Here is a 20,119-nt window from a genome sequence, read left to right as displayed (position 1 = left end):
GTGTGTTGTTCTTAGGGGTTGGGTTGGGTTGTTTGGGGGAAGAGACCAAACAGCAAGGTCATCGGTCTCATCGGATTGGGGAGGGACGGGGAAGGAAGTAATCCGTGCCCTTACGAAGGAACCATCCCGGCATTTGCTTGGAGTGATTTAGGGAAATCACGGGAAACCTAAATCGGGATGGCCGGACGATGGATTGGACCGTCGTCCTCCCGAATGCGAGTCCAGTGTGCTAACCACTGAGCCACCTCGCTCGGTTTGTTGTTCTTAGCATAAGTTAGTTTAAGCAGAGTGTAAGTCTAGGGACAGATGGTCTCTTGCAATTCGGTCCCTTAGTAGTTTACAAAAATTTGAGCATTTGGTAGTTTAACAATGAAGCCCCGCCTCCAGTTCTGTGGAACTTACCTTGTTTCCTATCAGATGTTTCAGAGTTTAGTAAGGTGATGAATTAAGTGTGAGTCTTCGAATTTCAGAGTTTAGCTGAGATTTCATCCATACCAGCTGCTTTGTTTTTCTTTTAATTTTTGATTGCTGTGTACACGTCCCCTACTGCAATAATTAGAGGAAGGGTATCGCTGCGGAGAGAAACTTACGCGAAACAAGGTAGTTCAAGTCATAGAAAGGCGGCGGAGTATCTTTACACATTACAGTTCTGAGGAGATGGTGTTGGTTCGTATGGGATTAAATATATATCAATAAACACCCGCCAACTTACTTGTGAAAAGCACACTTGGAAGAATACACTTGAGAGTACTGGTGGAGCAGCAGTTACACCCCTTCGTCATGAACAACGTGTCCAGCCAACGAGAAACGATTTTGAGCTCAGAGTTCAGCCCTAACAGTAGTCTATAAGTGGTTGTTGTAAGGTGTAGGTTATTTGAGTCAGTAGAAACTAAATATTCATTTAATTTTCACACTCATTTGCTATTCTGGAAGGACTCAATTTAGAATCTTTGACCATGTGTGTAATTTTGACCCAATATGTTTACGAAATCCTGTCGAAGGGAAATAAAAACGACTGTCATGATAAAATGTCGTCGAAATAAGTCGGGTGGAAAGCAAATAACAGTGACAGCCTGAGATGAGGTTTGGAACGTTAGGAAAGGAACCAGTGGAGTTCAGCTACTTTTGTTCGGACAGTGTGCTGTTTACGGATGGTCAATAGGCAAGAACTTCAGCGTTCCAGTTCTTGCATGTCTCATAGTTTTATCGTACCACATGTGATTGACATCTCGCTATGGCGAATCTGAAGGCCGGGGCACTCTACAAAATAAAATGCAAGTTCTGCAGATAGTGGCATAAGGGGAGAGAAAGAGGGGCGTATGGCTCCGTTTCACTTTGCTGTTAACGGCAACACCCGAGTACACGCTACAGCGCGGGTACCCGTGTGCACATGTTGGAGCGTATTGGGACGCGGGCGATCTGCGATGACGGGTGAACGAACGTCGGTATGCTACTCGAGCGAGACGGTGGGGACGGCAGACGGACGGGGACAGACGTGGCAGCTGGAGAACGAGCGAGGCCTTGACCGGCGCGCGTGGGCGCGGGGCGTCGCCGGCGTGGCGTGGCGCGGCTTGTCGCGCTTGAGCGGCAGCCGATGCGGCCGGCAGCCGGCGCCGCCTCTTCCGGGAACCCGTGACGTCACCCGCACTGTGCTCGCTGTTAGCTGCTCGCCGCCGCGGCTCCCACATCCCTTCTGTGTGCGCGCGCTTCATTACATCGTATAGCGGGACAAACGGGCGAAAACGGTTCCAAACGAGGTTGGTAGCTCGTTGCAGTATTCACGGTGGCAAGCACTTTCCTCTTCCATTAGTTCTGGTAACTTACTTATCCACCGGGACAACGATTTTGGACAACTTCTGAGAAAAGTGCTGTTTACATAGGGTGACCAAACGTCCAGATAAATCCAGTCATGTCCTCCTTTTTATCTCTTTGTTCGGAATCCAGACGGGTTTTTACCTTGTCCTCCTCCTTCGCAAAGTTGACGTAATAAAATTATATTTGCAACTGTATTCGTTTTATTACTTTTTTCCTTTTGAGAAAATGGGCCAACTATTTTTATGAAAGTAAGCGTGTTGAGTGTCGTTCAGAATCATTAAAACATGCCGAATATTTTTTCAGTATGTCAGGGTACAATGCAAATGCAGAAAGAAATTTTCGTTCATTACAACACAGTGGAATGATGACAGGGATAGGTTGAACCTTGAATCTATTAAAGGTATGTTGATGGTCCAGTATAATTTAAAAGATTTTTCCGGTGTGTCTTATTTCAGCTGTCTGCTAAGTAAGCCTAATCTTTCACAGAAAATTGGATCTTCAGAGAGGTACCAATAAATATTAAGTAATGTATGTTCTGTCCATTAATTAATTAATTTATTAAATCTGAAATTGTATTTCCGTGTGTCTTTTTTTCTTTTTCCTCCTCTTTGAAGATTTTTTTTTTTTTTTTTGTGCGTCTGCATCTCGTCACCCAATGTTTACAGTATCGATTCGAGCTCCATTATTAGATGTTGGTTGTGGAGATGGGAGTCAAGCTATGCCACTAGAAATTTGGGAATTTTCTCTGATATCTAGGCCAAATGTTTCACTCACGAAATTAAAAAGAATTGTGGCAGTGCAGTATCGTTATTCAAGAGCTCTGGAATGCCACTAAATCAAGCATGTAGTTTCGTTATAAAAACCGTAATTGATTCATTATCGCGGTGGTAAAAAACGAGTAAAATGGGAAATACGCACCCACATTGCGCACTATAGCTTGACGGAATTATAGTACTTGCAACCCTTCAATAAATACTAGCTATAATGCTATGTGCGACATTTTAGTAACGCAATATTCTGATAAATAACAAATAATAAAGAGGCTTGCACAGGATAGACTAGCATGTAGAGCTGCATCAAACCAGTCTTCGGATGAAGACCAAAACAGCAACAACACAAACAAAAGTCACGATTAACCGTGTCAGATTCATGTTGTCTCGGAGATTCTCTTAATGTTAGGTACTTTGCTGCTCAGCAGTGGGAGTTATTGCGTTAGTTCGTGCTTTTAAGCTAATTGAAAAAGAAAAACTCACTGTTAAAAACAGTACTGCACTTTATTGCTGTCAAGACTTCTCTCCAAGACTACTCCCAACGAAAAAAACACGAGCGGCATGTGCCTCGAAACCTGCGTTGCTTGCGTCACAGTCACAATACGGAAAGTGGTTGTCTTCGAAATTGAAATAAATGTAACAATTTCACATATTCTGGTACTCTGAGATATTCTGAAACTTCAGGTTTAGTTGTTCCTGATGAAAAACAATTATTCTCTTCTATCCATCGGGGAAAATTCTCCACAAAGTGTGGCGCATGGATACAGTAACGCTCACAGCGTCTGAGAGTTCAGAACTTTCAGTGGAGACAAGTGACGTGCGCAACTAATATCTTTGAGATCGTCAGTCTCTGAGGGTGTCGTCTGCCAGAAGATGACTTATCTGATTACCTGCTATTACTATGTTAGTGACGTCCCGCCCAACCTTCTCCCAATCCAACAAAGTCCATTTAAAAATGTCGGTTTTTCTTAGTATGTTTATAGGAAGATGTTTGCCTCCTCTGGATAGTTATAGGTGCGGGATAAACGATTTGTTGCAAAAGTACGTCCTTCTAGGGTTCTGCAGAGGTCGAATCGTTGTATCCGCAGCTTGGTCTGAAGCATCATCAGTCAAGCGTTGTTACCCGGACGATTGCTGTTACACGTCGGATATAAATCTTTTTGAGCTACTTTTACATTTCACTATCCTTCCGGCAACCCGTCGCGTTGTCAGCGCCAGGGATGTCTAAACTCCAAAACTCAGAAATTAATATCACGTCAACCAGCAGTGATGCAACCGACGAAGAGGTACTGCAATCCCAAAATTCTGAACTTGACTTCCGACTGTCGTCAAAATCAGTGTCAGACTAATACTAAACGAGTCATCGCTTCCCAGTCTAGAACAGCGATTTCTGCATGCACTCTTCGTCCAACTGATCTAAGAGCGTCTGCCTTAAGGACAGACGCGGAGCTCCATTAAAGCTTCAAAGTGCAGGAGATGAGCGGTGGCTGAGTGGGGACTTGGTGCATGATTACGAAATATCGCGACACGAGATCAGTGGCGGCCCGACTCCGAGTGCTGTCGTCACACATTTAATTTGAATATAACAGAGCCACTCCTTTTGCCGACCTTCTCCACGGAAGATGAAAATGTTCAATGAGAGACTGAGTACAGTGCTTAAGACCGTAGTCTCATAGTAGTGGGGTTCTAACCAAAGAGAGGTCAACATGATATACTATAAGATACGCTTTGTGTCACTAAATTACTTAGGTAATTGCGATATGGTTACTGTGACAGAAGCACTACAAATCTGTTGCCACACCCCCCTCCCCATTTCACCACACTTTTTCGTTCGACCTATTAGCAGGTGGTGGGACTCATGTTAGTTTAGGTCGATCAAAAGAAATAGAGTAGAAATGTCTACACTCGCTACGAGTTAATATTTGTTAAATGTCCTTCAGACCCGCCAGGGTACCCGAGAGCGCTAACGCGCTGCTTCCTGGACTCGGGTAGGCGCGCCGGCCCCGGATCGAATCCGCCCGGCGGATTAACGACGAGAGTCGGTATGCCGGCTAGCCTTGATGTGGTTTTTAGGCGGTTTTCCACATCCCGCTAGGTGAATACCGGGCTGGTCCTCCAGTTCCGCCTCAGTTACACGACTCACAGACATTTGAAAACGTTCTCACTGTTTCATGACTTACACTAAACGCAGACAGCTGGGGTACACTACTTCCGTCCCGGGGGGTTCGGGGTGGCGGCAGGAAGGGCATCCGGCCACCCTCTGCAATTAACATTGCCAAATCCGCCCTCCGCGTTGGAGCGGGACAAAGGCCCGAGAAAGAAAGAAAGAAAATTGTGGCTTCCTTCAAACTGTTATTGCCTTACGCGTGGGGCAGGATGCGAGTTCAATTTCAAAGTTTTTCCTTGTCTGTCGCTGGTTAAGTGCTAAGGGCAGACGTGTCTCTCAAAAGAGTGTTGATCTCTGAACTTGTGAGGAGAGATATTTGCGCTTGTTCGCGCGTTACATGTTGGCGTTTACACAGCGCTCTCTTGAGTGACCCGGTAAGCTGCTTTGCATTTCTGATTCGTCTGCGCACAGACGTGTTCAGAACGCTGGCCCATTACCAGAGTAGTGTCCCGCCTTTAACATGCGAGCAGTGGAGAGGAGACAGCCGCGGTGGTCCCGCAGCCCTGGGGAAAGCGCTCCGCCCTGCGACCCGCGCATCTGCATTCGGAATTAGCCGAACGCTTTGGAAATAAATTAACGGTCACTGTCGCGGCCTGCTTTCTGCCGTCGCCGATTCTGGTTGGTGCAGCGAAACCCGGGGCGGCGAGCTTTTTGTCCCGTCGTGCGCGCAGCGCCACGCTACACGCCGCCTGACGGCAACTACCGCCAGCTGCGGAACCGCTGTTCTCTTACGGGACCTGTATTACATCATTGTCTTTGGACGAGAAACATCCTTACTTTGGAAAAAGCAGGGATCAAGTGAAGGTCTACCATAAAGGAAAGGAGGATTTGGGTTCATTGAGGGTCATAGAGAGAGCACAAGCTAGTATTGCGGAAAGGTTCGGAAAATCGACGTGCATTTTCAAAGGAATTAGCTTTCGCCTTAACAGATTTGGGGACACTTGGTGGAAACTAAATGTGGACGGCTGGACGAGTATAGGAACCGCGTTCCCCCTCAGACGAGTCCAGTGTCCCACGTCTGCTCCAGGTCGACAGCTTGATGAAGACGTCTAGCAGTATCGATCAAAACGTTGCAGCCCCTATCGTCCTTGCAAAGTTGCCTGCACTAATGAACGAAACACTGGCGTATGCCAGACCACGGCATGGTATGCATCGACAAACATTTCACTTTAGATAGACTCAGCTGTTTAGAGCTTTACGAAACGTAGCATCATCTTTGGCATGACGCATTTGCAAATGACACAACTCCATTCCTGAGTATTAGTAACAATACGCAGATTCATGTGACTTTATATGGGACGTACTTGGCGGCGATGTGTGCGCAAATGGCAGGAAACCGGTGCTTACTCCCAATCCGGCGCACTTGTCGTATACGTGGTATGTTCAAAAAAGATCAAGCTTTTGAGATAGCAGGTCAACCAGCAGAGGGAGCCTACTACGCCTAGTCAACATACATAACGGTAGAAATAGACAACAAGCTTCCGTTAGAATTGTTTCGCTGTCATCTTCAGCTGCCGAGCTACAGCGATTGAAGTGAGCACATGCGCGAGTTGTTCGTCTGATTAGTGACAAAGTGACAAGAGCTGGAAGAACAACGCTTGTGTGTGAAATTTTGCTACGAACTGACAAAACTTTTATGGCTGAGATGTTAAGACAATGGTGCAGCTATTGTAGTGCGAGGAAAATCACCTCCTTGTCCAAAAAAAGGCACGCATGAGCTGGTGATGCAGTCAGATGATGGTTGTATTTCCTTGACTGCAAAGATATTGTCCATCAGGAATTCGTATCACCAGGTCAGATGGTAAACGAGGAAGTCTACCAAGGAATTTTAACGTGTTTGAGGGATGCTGTGCGCAGGAAAAGACCCGAGTTGCAGAAAAATCACACTTGGGTATTGCTTCATGACATTGCGCCGGCTCATGCTTCGCTCTTTGTGCGCATCTGTCTGGCAAAACATCAAATTCCCAGTATGTACTATCCACTTTACTTTTCGGACCCTAGCTCCAGTAGCCTTTCTTCTGTTTCCTATACTAAAAACCACGTTGAAAGAACGTTATTTCCGAACCATAGAGGAGAGTCAAGACAATGTGACAAGACCTGTGCACCATCCCACAAAAAGAATTCGAGGAAGCGTTGTCAAAGTGGAAGAAGCATTGAGAACGGTGTATTGGCAGTGGAGGGACCTACTTTGTGGAGGGCATTAGTTAAAATGTAGTGCTGAGCAATGAAGATGTTATAAACAAATTTCTGTGTTTTTTGCTATATGCCTTTCGTCAAATAAGGCGCTAAGTACATCACAGGTTAAAACTTCCCCATTGAGACGCTGTGGTCGATGCATAAAGTTATCCGCTAGCGAGTCGTTTCCGTGTGCGATGAACATGAGCAATAGCAAAGAAAGCTCAAGCAACCCCAAATTTGTAGTTGCAATATCAATTTTACAGTGGGCACCACAATTCGTTACGTGAGACGGAAGGAATTATTGTACGACTGCCTCTTACAGGTCACATCATTCTCGATTGCAAGCAACCGATCATTACGATTTCCCTCTTTATGCGAAGTCGGTATCCATAATTATATTTTACTCGGCTCCCCTTTTTTAAACTTTTATTGTCTCTTCATACAAACGTGCATGGTGGTGCATTGTGTTGCATGAAACTTAAGTTTCGGGAAATTTAATTCACTGCAATAATTTTATTTCACAGTTGTAATTAAACTTTCACTACTTGAGCGAGTTTAGACGGAAAGCTATTTACCTATGGGTAACCAATTTTATAGGAATGATGTCAAGACTGAGTGCTGTAGGATTTGCGTTGTTAGTAGTGTTAGTGTCATTAGTTGCCGGTACTGGTACGGCGACGTAGGGTTGAAACACAAGCGTCAGTGTGCATTATAGTTGCAGACAGTCAACATGGGTCTGGGCAAGGTGAGCAATAGCGCTGCTGATCTTCGCGAGTGTCGACGCATTAAAGGAATACAAAAAGCTCAAATGGCTCTGAGCACTATGGGACTTAACATCTATGGTCATCAGTCCCCTAGAACTTAGAACTACTTAAACCTAACTAACCTAAGGACATCACACAACACCCAGTCATCACGAGGCAGAGAAAATCCCTGACCCCGCCGGGAATCGAACCCGGGAACCCGGGCGTGGGAAGCGAGAACGCTACCGCACGACCACGAGCTGCGGACAAATGAATACAGACAGGTCCTGTTTCTCCATCGGGGTTGAAGAACGTAATTCTGAAGTTTGAATTAACGGGCGATTTGGGAATCGTTCCTGGAAGATCTGACGGCTAATTGCGCCACAAATTGTTGAATAAACTGCTGTTGCCATGGCTGCGAAAGCTGTGCGCAGTGAGCGAACTTCAAGCAGTGCACGACTTTTGTCATGACAGCTGAACATTCCATGACCCACCGTTCGAAAAGTGATGTTTCGGGCAGCAGCAGAGCAATCTATAGGGCAGTTCGAGGCTGTCGTGGACGCAGATGGTCGCTATATTGAGCAACGCTTGTAATGTGGAACGTAAACGTGATACACAATTAACAGATGTTACTCTCTCTTATGAAAATTAAAATTTGTTTCTTCAATGGTTTATTCGTTATTTGTCCTCAGCATGTCCTTGCAAATGTTTCCGTAATGTTTCACTGTTCTGTGATCATTCGTTTCCCATTGTTTCATCGGGACCCTCTGAAGTACCGAAAGTTTAGTTATAATCACTGAAAATGTACCGCTATGGCTGACCTTTCAGTCAGTGCGAAAATTTCACAAGACTAGCGTTTTAGCCAGGATAAGTCGCTGGTGTTTCATCTTTGTTGACGTCTCCCATGTACGGGGAGCAAACTTCAGTGAATAATTTTACGCACAAGTCAGCCCTAAAGTTTTAACTGAAATTAACATTGACCGGGGACACCTTCAGCATACCACGTGTCAGATGATAACCGATTACTTGGAGAGGACCAGGTAGAGCTTTTATGGAATTAGGTACAGCGCAGATGTATGGCGAGCGAGCCGGTGGGTCGACGTAACCTGTGTTGTTTCCTGCGGCGGCCGCGCTGAGACGAGGTGATGAAGCGCGGCAGACGCCATCACCTCCGGAATGACCTTTAGCGAAACTGCGGTCGTAAAGAGGGTTAGTGCTGGACAGCGATAAGGCGAGGCCTTCCAGTTAGCGGAGGAGCGTCTCGCGTGCTGCCCGCGATAGCGGCGCGCGGCCTCTCACCCAGCGTGGCCTGACGCCCCGCATTACCGTCACACATGGTTCTCCTCTTCAGCAACAGACTCTCACTTCACTTACCTGCGAAATCGTGGAGGCAGCAGAGAATGAAAATGGTAGCAATGGTTGCGAGTCCTCACACCAGTAAGAACCTAACAGTTATGCACCGTCGCAAGAACCAGCTAATCATGCCATACTCGTACGTCGGCATAAAACATGTGGTTGTTTTACATACCCTAAAGTGCACTGCAGAGCTTTATTTGAGCTCGGAGATTCATTTTTACTGCGGACATCTTTTTGTGGATCGCGGCGGGGGGAGGGGAGAAGAGTATTAGAATTTAATTTCCCAAAGACAGGGAGGGTGTAGTACGGTGGTAAAGAAAAAAATGGTGTCTATTATTGGTTGTTAGCCTTAGCCAAGAAAAATTCAGTATGAGCACGAAAATTCAAGACGACAAAGTATTTTGCAGGCAACTTAGGGCTGCCGGAAAGCAGGAATGGCTTAGAAAAACTGTCTAGTCGAGTGACGTACTACACAAATCCAAACATAGAACTGCAGATCTCCTTATAACTAACTCGGTAAGTCAGTTCAAAAATTGAAGACAAGATTATCCCATCTCTAATAGAACAATGCTTAGTAAAGCACTGTGGTGTTGCAACAAGCCTTCATGTGGAAGACTCCCTTATCTTTGCGATAACGGACAGGAGATGGAAAGTATAACCACGGGAAACCAAAAGATGGGTGGCCGGACGGGGTTTGATTTCCGCCCATACAGAGTGACAATCCAGTGGTTTAAACCATTGCGCCGCCTCCTCCAGTTTGTGTCTCTACTTCAGAAAGTCGTGGCCAAGTTCGATTTTTTTCCTTCTTTGTTGTGGGTGATGGCTGTATAGCTCATGATCTGCTTTTTACTTTCAAGTACTTTGATGCTGTCAACGAACATTTCCTGTCTTCCGGAATTCTTTTCATCCCTGCGTACTTTTTGTACCCAACATCGTGGACACCGTTCTTACGTGCACTTAAATCTTTATCTAACAGAACAACTTTTTGAATCTCCTGCTTCTTTCTAGTACCACTCCTGGAAATGTCAATACCCGCTGCAATAGCACGAGTGTCCCGGTTGCTGGTGTGGGTTCTCTAATGACTTACTTCTTTCTTCATCTATACTATGACAGTTGATCACTTACAATTTCATCATATAAAAGCCTTTCACACTATTTTCGTAACACATAACTGATGCTAATCTATCTGCATCCTATACAGGCTGTGATATACATAGTCAACCACAAAGAAGAAAACCAGCAGAAGACATCACTGATTTCGATTTCTAGCCATACGCTGTCCCCCTCCTTCCCCGCCAAATACCACACCAGCAGCTACAGTAAAATAGCAATGGACAAAGAGTTCTAGGTTAATCTAGTTTAATACTGTTTATTTTTAAGTAACATTTCTCTATATGTATGTTTATTATTATTATTATGTGCGATTGGACCCATACGGATCACGCAAAGCTTTTCCGATTCAATTTTTTAATTCTCCAAACTTCTCTCATTCTTTCCCCATGAATTCTCTTTCTTTCCTCTATATGTATGTATGTATAAACGCATGAAGATGAACAGAACATGTTTGAAACGCGTTGCATTATGTTAGATTGAGCATAAAATAAAAGTGACTCGTAGCAGAAACTTGAAATAAATAATTAATAAATATCTGGGATGCCTTGCAACATGCTGTTCACAAGAGATCTCCGCCCCCTCATACTCTTACAGATTTATATACGCCCTGCAGGACCCATGGTGTCGATTCCCTCCAACACTACTTGGGACTTAATCGAGTCCATGCCACGTCGTGTTGCGGCACTTCTGCGTACTCCCGGGGGGCGCTACACGTTATTAGGCAGGTGTACCACCAGTTTCTTTGTCTCTTCGGTGTATTTTTATTTGTAGTCTCTGAACATTGAGCGATTTTGCAGACTGTTCTCTTCTAAATAACAAACGCATTACCGCGAAAGATGCTTCATTGTGTGTGTGTGTGTGTGTGTGTGTGTGTGTGTGTGTGTGCAGTAGGTTTATTAATAGTGCTAATACAATGCCCTGTGGAACATAATGCGCTGATAGCGGCTCTAATGATGCGCCGCTGCAGTACAATCTGCGAAGCAACCTTGAAACCGCTGTCATAAGCGTGACAACTGATGTTCAGAATACATCTGAGTTTCGTGGCATTCCACACGCCGCTAATCGCTTCCGGGTGGCAGGTACAATCTCGGTTCTGGCCGAGAATGCGTGGGGGGGGGGGGGGGGTGGTCCAGTGGGCAGACAGCGGAGAGGGACAGCTTTACTGGAGGCTGCCGGTAGGCGGAACACGGCTCTGCGCGCGGCGACGAGGCGCCGCTTGTAAGGAGCGGTGTGGCTGCAGACGCGGCTGCCGCTATCGCGCCTGCCCGGGAGGCGCCGGCCACACCGCACCGCATTAATCGCGGCCCGCGCGCGGCTCTCGTAAAGCAGCCGCGGCCGCCTCGCCGCCTCGCCTACACGCGTGTTCCATTACCGCGCCGCGCGTTACTCACCGCGCACGGCCGGACTGGCCTGGCCTGTGTCTCCACGTGGCGGCGTCCCCTCTCATCTAGTACCTGCTGCAGGCTGCTGTACACAGGACGAAATCACAGACACGTCGGCAAGATTTCGGAGCCTGTTCACGGACATTTACTGACTATTTCGTGTACGGCAGTGGCTAAGCTCCGGCGTCTGGCACTTACCGCCTCTTTCGCCTCTGGCAATCTTCTTTGATCTAAAAACACGCTGAACTGGCTTCTGGTTCGAAGTCCACGTTAAATTGCAGATCCCCTATAGCTAACTAGGTAAGACTGTTCAGAAGTAAGAGGAAGGCCAGGACATATCCCCATTCAAGAAATCCATTCGTAGTAAAGCGCTGTGCACTGTGCCATACAAAACAGCAGATGACCATGGTTTCCAGTGGCTCGATACAGTGTCTTTCTTTCTTTTTCGGGACCTTTGTCCCGCTCCAACAAGGGGTCGGCTTTGTTATTACGGATTTGCCAGTGTTAATTGCAGAGGGTGGCCGGATGCCCTTCCTGTCTGCGTCTAATGTAAGTCATGAAATAGTGCAAACGTTTTCAAATGTCTATGAGTCGTGTAACGGAGGCGGAACGTGGAGATCAGCCCGATATTCACCTAGCAGGATGTGGAAAACCGCCTAAAAACCACATCCAGGCTGGCCGACATACTGGCCCTCGTCGTTAATCCGCCAGGCGGATTCGATCCAGGGCCGGCGCGCCTACCCGAGTCCAGGAAGCAGCGCATTAGCGCTTTCGGCTACCCTGCCGGGTCTTGCTCGATACAGTGTAACTCCATTTAATTTCTTCTGTATTGCACTGAAAATAATTGTATTGTTCTGCTGCCTTCGTCCTGCATCTGCACAGAATGGACATACTCGTGAACGGAATTAGTGTGGTTGATTTAGGCAGTCGCCGGATGCCATTCCTGTCATCATCCTCAGAGACGGAAAGAGTGTACCCCAACTTTCTGTGTGTAGAGGTTATTCGTGCAAAAGTCCTCTGAATGTTTATAACGCATTGCGTTATTCACCTACTCGACTGTGGTAAACCGCTTAAAAACCACTGTCAGGTTGGCCGACACACCGACCCTCGTCCTTAATCCGCCTGGCGGATTTAATTCGGGACCGGCGTACATCTGCGTCCCGGAGTTGCCGCTTTAACACTCACGGCTGTAGGGACGGATACTGAAAACATCTAGACTACAGAGCAAATCCCGACTGTAAGTGCTGCCGTCTGTCATATTCGTAAACAAACTTGTTCCAATTGCACATGGTACTTGCTTTTCACAACAGCAGTGTCCACTATAATCTTCCGTCTCAGGCTTGATTTCAGTACTGTTCGATATTGTCTCGTGTTTGTTTATTCGGCAGTGTCACCTGCACGTTATCAGTAATACACAGCAGTATGGGTAGCTTCACTCGTGAAGAGCTGAACGATATCCAACTCATGTATGGATTCACTTAATGCAGTGGAAGACCGACACAATGACGTTCTGCTCAGTTGGTTTGTTGACGTTCCCGCGATTGCATATTTCAGGTTTTTCTGTTGTTGCGAAAATATTTTCATTATGTCAGCCAACTAAATCATAATTAAATAGATAGTCTATAATGATCCTCCAGGGACTATAGGTCTCTAATACCGAAAAACATAGAAAATACGTTTGAACGACCGCGGAAATTCTATCGATGGAGGTCGGATTCATCGTATATATTCACAAACTCGGTTATCACCTGCAAGGGACACAGAAATTAATGTACAGTTGATACAGTGTGGTCTTTCGCGGCCGGTGCTCGCTTTAGTTACAACTGCCCCTTGAGCTTTGGATGGAGTTGTCAGTTTATCTCTGAAGATGTCTCCCTCAATGAGGACGAAACGTCAGTGAACAGTTTTATGCATCCAGCATGGCCTCTCAGCCAGAACGTTGTAAATGGAGTGTCCGGCAAACAAACTGCCACATCTCACGAATTAATTGCTTAATTATTATTGCTAACGACGAACGCAACTATCCATAAATAGTTTCTGCCGTACCCGGTTTCCGGCTATTTTGCTCGCCTTCGGATGGCTGAGTTTCCTTATTACTTTAATGTACTCGTCAGCAGCATGCCTTCCGCTCCTGTACTTCACAAAAATATTGGAACAACTGCTCCGCAACGCGTAGTTATAGTTCACCATGGGCTAACAGACAAGCCTGCAATGGCAGAGCACAGCATCAACGAAGGACACCTGTTTGTTTTTGAACAGACAAAGGTGATGTGCCTCAACGACTGGTTCTGGGATTCCTTCATCCAATGGAGATACGAGTACACGACCATCTTGTCAACCGGGACAGCAGCCCTACACCCCGTCGGGGGCGCACCCACCTCCAAGCGCGACGCTTCTTCTGGAAGCACACCATTAGACGAACCGTTGTGCTCGCGACGAAGGAGTCTGCGGTCCAGCGGATAAAAAAGAGGGAACTGGACATGAATTCGTCACTTCACCAGAAAACTACGTGTAGGAAACTCGTCGGAGCACTGCGGCAACATAACGCCGCGACTCGCTTGATAACTGAAGAACATTTCATCGGTGAAATTCGCCTTGAAAGCCTGCGTTCCAAATTTGTATAGAGTTTATCGTGAGCAGAAGCGACGACCCTCAGGTAGGCCAGACGCTGCGATGCCGTCCCATTAAGAACGAGGTACTGACTTCTGTTGCGAGGATGTCCTGAATCCCGTCGTGTACTTATTCAAATATTTGATAGGCACCCATATTTTCTTCTCGGTGGCGGTGCGGGATTACAGTCGAAGGCTTCTTGGTAGTGAAGAAATACGGTATCAGCCTCCTCAATCTACGGACTGAGATTTCTGATTGATCTGTAATGCACTAAATCTGGCTTTGTTTTGCTCTATCGTACAAGATATTTTGAAATTCTCTGAGCTGACGTTACGTATGTGGTGACTGTGGGGAGTTTTTATGTTTAACCTTCCAGATTATGAAAGGGGGTCAATTGTCAGTTCACACCTTCATGCTATTCCCGTTCCGAATGAAGAGAACACGCTACAGGTGGTCTGCACCTGCTGTGACTAATGTCGTGTCAGCGTGCCATACCTCGTGGCGAATCATCGCCTGCTAAACATAACAACAGAAAATTTACCTGATCTTACTGGCAGGAGACAGGAGGACGCCGAAGAGGATTTTTACGCTAGCAACAAAATCACTGATATGATAGTGACTCTTACCAATGCAAAAAGAGCTGTTAACTTTGTACACGAAAAACGTTCATAGTAGAGCCGATGCTGCCGAACCTGTTCTAAAGCTGACAAATACAAAAAATCCCGTAATGGAGATTGTACGGTGGTATGGACGGTGGTATATTGTTTTCAGAGTGTCCTATGACCATACTGATAGAAAAAAGAGCTCATAACAATTCTGAAACTTTTTGAATGACTGTACCCATTCTGTGGCCCAGGCAGAGCTGCCAACAAGTACTTGCATTTTCGAATGAAATAATTCACCCATCTACGGGCGTAAAAACTTCCAGCGTTGGTTTAGCGAGGAGGTTGATGAGTCCTTTCCCTCACAGCAGTACGCTGCGACGTGCCACATTCTCAGTTTGTCGACCTTCTGCTAGATGTGCTGGCTGGGTGACCGGCTTTCTGCCTTTGTGGCGCTCTGTCAAAACAGGCGTGACTCACGCGGACTTTGTGATGCGCGTGACCTCTGATATGTCCACTGTGCGCTGCCCGCTAATGGTGTCACGATTGCCTGCCTCCCCTCCTCACTGAATGCTCGCTCGCACACAATTCCTCAAGTTCTTCTCATACTGAAAGTGCTGCAGACTTTATTCAAAATATTGCTTAGTTGTTAGCGATTCTGAACGCCTGTACCTATCTTTTCTTGCTTTAATCCCCTTGCAGAGGCCCGCTGGGTTGACAATTTTATTTTCATTTTAACGTAGTGGCATAATTTTCTTCCAGTCGCCACAATCGTCAGTAAACCTCAGGGAGTGGTTTCGTGTGTGATATTTGTCAGTGAATCGTTTAAACTATGTTCTGTGTGTTATCACTTTTTGACTGATTGTGTATCGTAATTTGTGAGGTGGAGAACAGGAACCAGCCCAACATTTGCCTAAAAGTGTTTGGAGAATCGCCTAAAAACCGCACTCCGACCGATGTGCCAGACCAACAGTCGTTCATCCACCGCGCGTGTTCGATCCGGGCCTCCACCCGCCTACGACTCTTCGGAAGTAAACAACGTATGAAAGTTCATACATACAGTCACAAATTATATTTAATTTGGCGCGGTGCATTACGAGTCCCAATTCTTAGTCTTCAGACAGTTGACTGTGTTTTCCATTCTTTCCCGTTCTCAGCATAAGGAGAGCATCGTGACAGAATTCGCAATTGTCTTTCAAAATGACTTCACACAATGTTCAGAAATTGGTATAAGTGTTGTCCGTAAGTCACTTGTGATATTGGCAAGTGATAGAATCTTTGCTGGTGAAACGATCGATAAGTTAGATACTGTAGTATTTTGTACGTAACAATGTTTTTTATATGTAGGAAGTACAGCCTTCGATGTTAAAACGCATGAAGTTGTAAGCAACCATTTTATTATTTTGTCTGCACTAGAATATATCCACGGTAATGTAAGCATGCAGTCAACCACTTTATTACGCACGTTTCCCGTAGTCTCACGTGCCGAGATAGTTGTACAGATTATCACTAAAAGTTGTAATCGCAGAAAAGCGGATTCTCAGATTTGAAGAGAGCGACGTGAATTGAAATATTTTTAGTGGCTGTCTAAAATACAGTGGCAAATTCTGGTAAAATGATGTTCGAATGCACAGTTGTCTGTCATTGAAAAAACACTTCGATATACAGCCGACGATGAGAGTTTGAGGCGCTAAAACAAAAATATTTTGATGGTTGCAAAGACTTACATTCCACACCAGATGATGAACGACTGTAGAAATAAGTCCGATGACCCTTTACTTAAGTGTCAGTGGTGATAGACATCGACAAATTACGAAATGATTATCGATGATGGACGTTAGTTCTCCTCTTAGTTGTGGACACCCGTGGAAAAAGAAGAGCACTTGCCCGCGAGAGGCAAAGGTCCCGAGTTCGAGTCTCGGTCGGGCACACAGTTTTAATCCGCCAGGAAGTTTCATATCAGCGCACACTCCGCTGCAGAGTGAAAATCTCATTCTGGATTACTATCACATGTTTTCAGATGGCACCTGTTTTGGTAAATCTTAGCGGCTTAGTGTGGGGGCAACAAAAATTACTGAAAATACACTCCTGGAAATGGAAAAAAGAACACATTGACACCGGTGTGTCAGACCCACCATACTTGCTCCGGACACTGCGAGAGGGCTGCACAAGCAATGATCACACGCACGGCACAGCGGACACACCAGGAACCGCGGTGTTGGCCGTCGAATGGCGCTAGCTGCGCAGCATTTGTGCACCGCCACCGTCAGTGTCAGCCAGTTTGCCGTGGCATACGGAGCTCCATCGCAGTCTTTAACACTGGTAGCATGCCGCGACAGCGTGGACGTGAACCGTATGTGCAGTTGACGGACTTTGAGCGAGGGCGTATAGTGGGCATGCGGGAGGCCGGGTGGACGTACCGCCGAATTGCTCAACACGTGGGGCGTGAGGTCTCCACAGTACATCGATGTTGTCGCCAGTGGTCGGCGGAAGGTGCACGTGCCCGTCGACCTGGGACCGGACCGCAGCGACGCACGGATGCACGCCAAGACCGTAGGATCCTACGCAGTGCCGTAGGGGACCGCACCGCCACTTCCCAGCAAATTAGGGACACTGTTGCTCCTGGGGTATCGGCGAGGACCATTCGCAACCGTCTCCATGAAGCTGGGCTACGGTCCCGCACACCGTTAGGCCGTCTTCCGCTCACGCCCCAACATCGTGCAGCCCGCCTCCAGTGGTGTCGCGACAGGCGTGAATGGAGGGACGAATGGAGACGTGTCGTCTTCAGCGATGAGAGTCGCTTCTGCCTTGGTGCCAATGATGGTCGTATGCGTGTTTGGCGCCGTGCAGGTGGGCGCCACAATCAGGACTGCATACGACCGAGGCACACAGGGCCAACACCCGGCATCATGGTGTGGGGAACGATCTCCTACACTGGCCGTACACCACTGGTGATCGTCGAGGGGACACTGAATAGTGCACGGTACATCCAAACCGTCATCGAACCCATCGTTCTACCATTCCTAGACCGGCAAGGGAACTTGCTGTTCCAACAGGACAATGCACGTCCGCATGTATCCCGTGCCACCCAACGTGCTCTAGAAGGTGTAAGTCAACTACCCTGGCCAGCAAGATCTCCGGATCTGTCCCCCATTGAGCATGTTTGGGACTGGATGAAGCGTCGTCTCACGCGGTCTGCACGTCCAGCACGAACGCTGGTCCAACTGAGGCGCCAGGTGGAAATGGCATGGCAAGCCGTTGCACAGGACTACATCCAGCATCTCTACGATCGTCTCCATGGGAGAATAGCAGCCTGCATTGCTGCGAAAGGTGGATATACACTGTACTAGTGCCGACATTGTGCATGCTCTGTTGCCTGTGTCTATGTGCCTGTGGTTCTGTCAGTGTGATCATGTGATGTATCTGACCCCAGGAATGTGTCAATAAAGTTTCCCCTTCCTGGGACAATGAATTCACTGTGTTCTTATTTCAATTTCCAGGAGTGTAGTTCCACTGGCTAGGCGAAGGATCTGAGGCCAGGCCCAGGGCACAGAGGAGACTGCGAGATATTTATGTGAGCTGGGACGCGCTATGCTGCAACACTTGCGGGACACAATTCAACGCCTACTCCGAGTCGACTGAGAACTTTTGATATTAGCATGAGTAGTGACTATAAATAAAAGACACATCTGATACAATCCAGTCCAGCTGCAACCATAAACAGTCAACAACCAACATCCAGATACGCTGTCCTCTCATGTACACAACCCCTGGCTTCCCACTGTTTCGCGACGAAATTTAACAGCAGACCTTAGCATAAGGACACCTACCAATGTTGGGGATTACCCCAAAGCAGTTACTGACACTCAGAAAAGCTACACTGAGATTATTTAGAATGAACATACTATCTTTTCTTTTTAACCTTAGTATGTAATGGAGATATATCAATTGATTTGAGACACAAAGAAATTACAGATAAATTACAGATACAAGCTGCGACATGGTCGCAGACATTATATGTGGGTGGGCTTTGATTTGAATCAACCAGGAAGGTTGACAATTTGTGCCAGACCGGGATTCGACCCTGGGTCTCCTGCTTATTAGGCAGATGCACTGACCACTGCGCCATCCGGACACAGTGGACATCGTAACTTCACGGTCTGCCCTAGCACGCCACCTGTCAGACCCAAATTCTCAGCCTATCCACACACTACGAATGTAGTGTCGCTTGCCCATTATCCTCATTTCGCCGATTTCTGTAAAGGTGCGTTCACACTTGTGTTCCTTGCGGTTAGTCACCGTGTGGCTCTATCTTGCACCACCCGGAAATAGAGGCGCCCAGTGTGAACACAGATGTGAAAGGAATCACTCGTACGCACATTGTTGCGTATGGGGCAATCAGTCGTACGACGACTAGCCGCAAGGTGCACAGGTGTGAACGCACGATAAGAGTTCGAGCGCGGTGTGGATCCGCGCTGAAGAGATCTTTGGCCGTCCTCTCCTATATATCAACTACTTTGTTTCAAAGACTTCAGAGCAAATTATTTGATAACTTTGTAAAGGATGACTGCTATTAATATATTTGTAAAAGAAATGTCCTTATGTTCTATTCTTCAGGAGACTAAATCTGGAATGTTAAGTTGCCTGGTACAAGAGGTTTTTTTACGCCGCTTCGGTGGCTTGCACGTTAATATTGGTGGAATGATGATGATGACAACACATAAACCCAGTCCCGAACGGAGAAAAAACAAGAATCGAACACGGCACCGCTAACTGTAAGACACTAGCTGTTGACAATTTAGTTGTTGATCCAAATAGATATATCTTGCCAACACAAAAGCAGTCATAATATAATTTAATGACATTCGTTCAGCTTGTGCCTCTGTAGTTCTCTCCATTGCAAATTTAAGTGTGTTGTTTATAATTAATTAAATGCCATTCAAATTGATTAGCTTACCAACAATGACAATGTAATAAATAAATCACAAAATAAAATTATTATTCCAAGTACACGATATAGAGTTCACATTAAATGTTAGAACAGTTTGTAAATACCTCATCTTCGCAACAACGTCAAACCCTAATCACGTTTTATTTTTAATAAGCAAAATTGCCTAGTAGAGAGACGTTTGTGTGGTAGTACGGACCTTTTTGTCGCACAAAATTGGATCTCAAAGTTAGAAAATAAATCCTACGGACAGTTTTTGTGTACAATGGTTTAAATTTGAAAAGGTAGAAGGTTAAATGCGTAGCAGTGTACGAATAACTAAACCTAGAAACATTAGAAAAGAGACTACGGTATATGTTACGACGACGTGTAGCAGCAGTAATATAATGAAAGCATTTAGATAATATGCAGTGAATAAGCAGAAGAAACACACTC

The 20,119-nt window shown here is 46.3% G+C and overlaps 1 protein-coding gene and 1 non-coding gene across 2 annotated transcripts in view; one reads left to right on the top strand and one right to left on the bottom strand.

The window, feature by feature from the left end:
• The window catches only part of LOC126417121 (putative transcription factor SOX-15), a 261,880-nt gene that overhangs the window by 114,022 nt on the left and 127,739 nt on the right, over positions 1-20,119 (top strand). The window lies entirely within an intron of this gene.
• Trnai-aau (transfer RNA isoleucine (anticodon AAU)) lies at positions 18,799-18,871 on the bottom strand. The gene has a single exon. It is a non-coding gene; the product is annotated as a tRNA-Ile (tRNA).

Source organism: Schistocerca serialis, chromosome 8 (assembly GCF_023864345.2).
Source record: "Schistocerca serialis cubense isolate TAMUIC-IGC-003099 chromosome 8, iqSchSeri2.2, whole genome shotgun sequence".
NCBI classification, from domain to species: Eukaryota; Metazoa; Arthropoda; class Insecta; order Orthoptera; family Acrididae; genus Schistocerca; species Schistocerca serialis.
This window is presented reverse-complemented; position numbering and strand designations above follow the sequence as displayed.